Genomic DNA, 6,851 nt, shown 5'->3' on the forward strand with positions numbered 1-6,851 from the left:
TGCATCACATCAAATGGAAAAGTCGCATGTCCACGATAAATAAATGAACAAATGGTTCAATTGTATTTCTGAGATAACCTTAACTTTGGAAAACGTACCAAATTGAGTGTTATCTAACAAAAGTTAGCGGGGTATATTAAACCATGTGATCCAAGGCTGGCCGGAAAGCCAGTTGTTAAGGAGGATTTTTACTCAGCAGAATGAGTAAAGAGAAAGAGGTGGAAAAGTTTAGTGGAAAAAATTACAGAGCTTATGTGCTTGATAGCTGATCAGAGGGACACCAATGGTAAAATGGGAATGTCTGAAACTGGGAGGGGAAAATAATCTTGGAAGGCTTTGGAGCTGCAGAAGATTATTGAGAGAAGTGGGGTTCCAAACTTGACAGGGATTGGAAAATGAGGACAAGCATTTTAAAATCAGGGTGCTCTTTAACCAACACTACATCCATATCAGTCACTCAGTTCTGCACCACATATCTACTCTGATACATACAAAGTTCAAAAGTAACACTTATTATCCGAGTACATATATGTCACCATCCTTGAGGTTCATTTTCCTGTGGGCATACTCAGCAAATCTATAGAACAATATCTGTAAACAGGATCAATGAAAGAGCCAGAGCATAGAAGATAACGAACTGTGCAAATGCAAATTTAAATAAATAGCGATAAATAAGGAGACCATGAGATAACAAGATAAAGAGTCCTTAAAGTGAGACCATTGGTTGTGGGAACATCTTACTGGATGAATGTAATTATCCTCTTTTGCTCAAGAGCCTGATGGCTGAGGGGTAGTAACTGTTCTTGAACCTGGTGGTGCGAGTCCTGAGGCCCTTGTACCTTCACCTGATAGCAGCAGTGAGAAAAGAGCATGGCCTGGGTGGTGAGGATCTTTGATGATAGATATTGCTTTCCTACGAGAATGTTTCATGTAGATGTGCTCAATGGTTGAGAGAGCTTTGGGTATCACTGTCCTGCTGTGTTTCCAAATGCCTTGCTGTTACTTCGAAGAGCTGATCATTTCCTGTCAGAGTCACCTTATGTACAGATACCTCTGTGCCTAGCATAGATACAATCAGTCTATGTACAGTTTGTAAGCTAATCTTATAAGATAAACTTAAACGACCACACTCAAAGAAATATTTGTACATTGTGAGACTCATCACAGGATTGCTTCATATTTAAATTTATTGTGTTTATTTTAGTGTTTTTTATGCTACTTTGGATCAGGAGTTACAATCATTTCATCCTCCTTTACTCTGGTGTACTGAGGAATGACATTAATTAATCTTGAATCTTGAAGCAGATTTATGATCAGAAGCAGAGGGCGAAGCCTGGGGCAGGTTAGGACGTGTGCAGCAGCCGGCCATACATGCCACCCAGTCATTGTTCGGCTTGTTTTGTTGCACATCTCCCTGAAACAGCTGTGAATTTGAGATAAGCCCTGGAGTTGAAGGCAAAGTCAAGGATGGCACCCCAGCCTTGTCTCAATAGCTCAACATCAGTGTTGTGTTACACCTGGAGTGACCAGTGAGAGGTAAATTGTTCGATTAATCTAACGATGTTGCTGGAATGAAAGAAAAGGCTATGTTGAGGCAGGAGTACTGGATTTAAGTATGACGGTAGAGACAGACTTGATGACGGTGGGAAATGGTATTCCACTGGGACTGGTGCTGGGGTCACTGCTGCTTGTGGGCAGAAATTGTCAGCTTAATCTTAAAATGTGCAGATTATGCCAGTTACTCTTGAGAGTAACTTAATAGAATTAAACCTGACTGAATTCAATGGTTATTTTTCAATATTAATCATACTTTTTAAACATATAACAAATATATTTTCAGTGGAATGTGTGGAGTTTCAAATTTCAATTGATTTTTTTTCCATTTCTAAAGGTTAGAGGGAAAGCTAAATTATTTTAATCCGAAGAAAGAGGTCTCCTAAAATTAAAATCCCCAAAAAGGAGAGTGCCTTATATAATGATGCGACCTACAGACAGGACTTTGGGGTAACGGGGTATCTTGAAGAGAGAAGCAAATGTTGCTCTGACAAGAAGTCAGAGACCTGAAATGGTAATACTGTTCCCCTCCCCAAAGACGCTGCCCAGCTGCTGAGTGTTTCCAGAATCCTTTACTTTTAATCTGCATGATTTAGTAGAATGCATAAGAGATGGCTTTTTTGAACAGCTCGTGGTTAAACCCACTAGGGGATCAGCTGTTCTGGAGTGAGTGTTGTGCATTGAAACAAAATTGATTACAGAGCATAAGGTTAAAAAAAATCCATTTGGGAAAGTAATCCAAATATGATTGAATTCACCCTGACATTTGAGAAGGAGAAGCTAAAGTCAGATGTATCAGTATTACAGTGGAGTAAAGGGAATTACAGAGGCATGAGTGAGGATTTGGCCAAAATTGATTGGAAAATAATTCTGGCAGGGATGATGGCAGAGCAGCAATAGCTGGAGTTTCTGGAAGCAATTTAGAAAGTGTGGAATATAGACATCCCAAACAGGAAGAAGTATTCTAAAGGCAAGATGACACAAACATGCCTATCAAGAGAAGTCAAAGACAATATAAAAGCCAAAAGAGAGCATATAATAGAGCAAAAATTAGTGGGAAGTTAGAGGATTGGGAAGCTTTTAAAAACCAACAGAAGGCAACTACAAAAGTCATGAAGTAGGGAAAGATGGAATATGAAAGTCAGCTAGCCAGAAGAGGATATTAAAGAGGATACCAAAAGTCTTTTCAGTTACATAAAGTATAAAGAGAGGCAAGAATGGATATCAGACAAATGATGCCAGACTAGGAAATGGCAGATGAAATGATAAGTATTTTGCATCATTCTTCACTGTAGAAGACACTAGCGTACGCTAGAACTTCGAGAGTGTTGGTGGTCTGAAGTGTGTGAAAATGCCATTACTAGAGAGAAGGTTCTTGGGAAACTGAAAGGTCTGAAGGTAGTTAAGTCACCTGGAGCAGATAGTGTACAGCCCAGGGTTCTGAAAGAGGTGTCTGTAGAGATCGTGGAAGCATTAGTGATGATCTCTAAAGAATCACTAGATTCCGGCATGGTTCCAGAAGAATGGAAAATTGCAAATGTCACTCCACTCTTCAAGAAGGGAGAGAGGCAGAAGAAAGGAAATTATAGAATAGTTAGTCTGACCTCAGTGGATGGGAAGATGTTAGGGTACTTGGAGACACGTGTAAAATAGGCCGTGGGCAGCATGGTTTCCGCAAGGGAAAAGCTTGTCTGACAGATCGATTGGAATTCTTTTAAAAAAAAACCAAGCAGGATAGACAAAAGAGAATTGGTGGATGTTGTGTACTTGCATTCTCAGGAGGTGCCACAAGGTTGCTTAACAAGGTATTACTGGAAAGATATTAGCTTGGATGATGCATTGGCTGATTGGCAGGAGGCAAAGAGTGGGAATAAAGGGAGCCTTTTCTGGTTGGCTGTGGTGACGGGTGGTGTTCCACAAGGGTCTGTGTTGGGACCACTTCTTTTAACATTATATGTCAATGTGTCACAACCACACAATCAGCAGCACAGTAGATATGGCAATTGCGTCTGTGAATATGCACGTGTCAGCTAATTATTATTTAATTGTGATAGTATTTCACTCCACACTTGTCATCATAGTGCTTGTCGAGACTTGGATACAGAACAGCAATGCTTCACTGTCTGTCTGCTTCTGGCCTTGCCTGAGAAATTGGACTGTTGAGTCAGCTGACTCTGAAGACTAGCGGTATTCATTTTAAACTCAATTATTCCTTTCAGCCACAGTGTTGGCTTTGTCTCCCATTTTTAGTTAATGGCTCTGGTTGGCCTAGTATTTATTGTTTTCTTTTCCTTTAACAATGTCTGCATTAAAGTCTGTGAACTAATGTCAGTGTCTCTCACTCCGCACTTGGGCCATATCCGAACCGGGTGGCAGCAAGTCTTGACCACACAAAGATGGATCCAGCAAAGAGGGAGAGAGCAGCTGACCTTGGTCGTGAGATTCATTGGTCAGGCAATGGAATCTGTTCTCAGTAAAGTTATGGAGGCAATGAGGCAGATAACCTTGTACCAACAAGCCCAGTCTCACTTGAGGAACAGGTATCGCCCCTAGCTGCAACTGTTCAACAGCTCATCACAGACAATTGATTCAGGTGTCTACGAATTCCGCACTCATGGCCGCTGTCCATGAACTTACAGTGAACAGCCAGCATCAGCTTTTACGCTGCCTTTTGATGCCCCTCTGGATTTGCAGCTCAATAAATATCACAGTGTGCTCAGTACTTGGTCTGTGACTGGGTCCCTGCATCCGCGCCCGCACACGATCTGTGGCATTTAAGTCTGGCGACCCAGTATGTCTTGTGGAGGGCGATTTCAAGAGTGAAGAAACGATTCTGAGAGAGGTTGGAGGTGACATCGGAGGCACATCACGTCTGGCAGGGTTTGCACGACATTACTTCCTATGAAGTACAACCCAACATTTATATGGCAGTGATGCTTCACTACCAGAGGAGCTCAACACCTTTTATGCTTTTTTTGAAAGGGAGAATAAAACAACAGCTACGCGGATCCCTGCAGCATCTGCTGACGCTGTGATCTCTGTCCTGGGGGCCAATGTCAGACTGTCTTTCAGGAGGGTGAACCCTTGCAAGGTGGCTGGCCCCGATGGCGTACCTGTTAAGGCTCTGAAAACTTGTGCCAGCTGACTGGTGGGGGTATTCAATCTCTCATTGCGACAGTTGGAAGTTCTCACCTGCTTCAAAAGGGCAACAATTAAACCGGTGCCCCAGAAGAGCAGGGTGAGCTGCCTTAACAACTAACGTCCAGTAATGCTCACATCTATGGTGATGAAATGCTTTGAGAGAGAGAGGTTGGTCACGGCTAGAATCAACTCCTGTCTCAATAAGGACCCGGACCCACTGCAATTTGCCTATTGGCACTGTTGGTCTACAGCAGACTCGATCTCAGTGGCTCTCCACGCAGTCTGGATCATGAGGACAATGCAAGTACCTATGTCAGGATGCTGTTTATTGATTATATCTCAGCGTTTAACACCATCATCCCTACAGTTATGATCGAAGAGCTACAGAGCCTGGGCCTCTCTACCTCCCTCTGCAACTGGATCTTTGACCATAATCTGTGCAGATTGGAAATAACCTCCATCTCGCTGACAGTCAACGCTGGTGTACAACAAGGATGTGTGCTTAGCCCGCTGCTCTACTCTTCCTCTACTCATGACGGTGTGGCTAGGCACAGCTCAAATGCCATCAATAAGCTTTCTGATGACACAACCATTGTTGGCAGAATCTCAGATCTTGATAAGAGAGCGAACAGGAGTGATATGCCAGCGGTTGAGTGGTTTCGTGGTGTTACGAAACCCTGTAACTGGGTCACTTACCAGCAAAGATAGAGAGGTCCGTTGAAGTCTGATGGTACTATTTTTAAAAGTATTTATTGATAAAGGGACACAAAAATAAGATTAATGCAAACATATAGATAATATACTAAACACTAAACACTAAATCTAAAGCGTCAACACTAAATCTAAAGCGCGGGTATAATAAGAACCAATAAGAAATAGCTCTATCGTTGTCTAGGGGATAATGTATTGTCCGATGGAAATATAAGTCACTGTCAGTTCGTTCAAGCTGCAGCGTTTTTGGGTTTAAGAGCGAGGTGGTTTAAACTTGCCCAGGTCATTTATGATGCCAATCCGTTGAGTCAGGGGAGTGGGTTTCCCCGTTGTTAGCTAAAAGCCATTTTCCATGGTTCCAGCCACCAGTTCCAGCAATGGAACTGAATGCACGTGGCCTCCTTCAGATGACTTCCTGCTGTTACGTGGTCGCTTAACGTTTCTTCTGGTGCATCTGAGGGGCTGTTCCTACAGACCCTCTTTTATCCTGACTTGCAGGGTCGTAGATGTCAATCAGGTTGGGGGTGATGCAATCTCTCCCTCAACCAGCCCACTTTGCCTGAGGGCGTTCACGTAGCATAGTCTCCAATCCACACTTCGCCTTCCGGAGACAATGGCCATGTCCCATAGCTTTACATCGCCGGGGAAACGAGACATTTCCTCTCTCTCATTTCCTGGGCCCCTTGATCCAACCCAATAGTGATCTTGCGATTCTCACAAAGGAGGGGGCTACCCCGCACCCTTCGGCCCCTCAGAGCTGTGGTACATTCATAACAATGGCAACAACCTGGCATTCAACGTCAGTAAGATGAAAGAGCCGATCGTGGATTTCAGGAAGGGTAAAACGAAGGAACCCATACCAATCCTCATGGAGGGATCAGAAGTGTACAGAGTGAGCAATTTCAAGTTCCTGGGTATCAAGATCTCTGAGGATCTAACCTGGTCCCAACATATCAATGCAGCTATAAAGAAGGCAAGACAGCAATTATATTTCATTAGAACCTTGAAGAGATTTGGTTTGTCAATTAAAACACTCAAACTTCTGTAAATGTACTGCAGGGAACATGCTGACGGGCTGCATCACTGTCTGGTATGGGGGTTTGGGTGGGAGCTACTGCACAGGACTGAAAGGAGCTACCAAAGTCATAAAATTAGTCAACTCCATCTTGAGTACCAGCCTCCATAGTACCCAAGATATCTTCAAGGAGCGATGCCTCAGAAAGGCAGCGTCCATCATTAAGGATCCCCACCACCCAGCACATTCCCTCTTCACACTGTTACCATCAGGGAGGAGGTACAGAAGCCTGAAGGCACACACTCAGCGATTCAGGAACAGCTTCTTCCCCTCTGCCATCCGATTCCTAAATGGACATTGAGCCCATGAACTCTACCTCAATACTTTTTAAAATTTCAGTTTTTGCACTACTTATTTGAAAATAGCTATT

Source organism: Hypanus sabinus, chromosome 16 (genome assembly GCF_030144855.1).
Source record: "Hypanus sabinus isolate sHypSab1 chromosome 16, sHypSab1.hap1, whole genome shotgun sequence".
Classification (NCBI taxonomy): domain Eukaryota; kingdom Metazoa; phylum Chordata; class Chondrichthyes; order Myliobatiformes; family Dasyatidae; genus Hypanus; species Hypanus sabinus.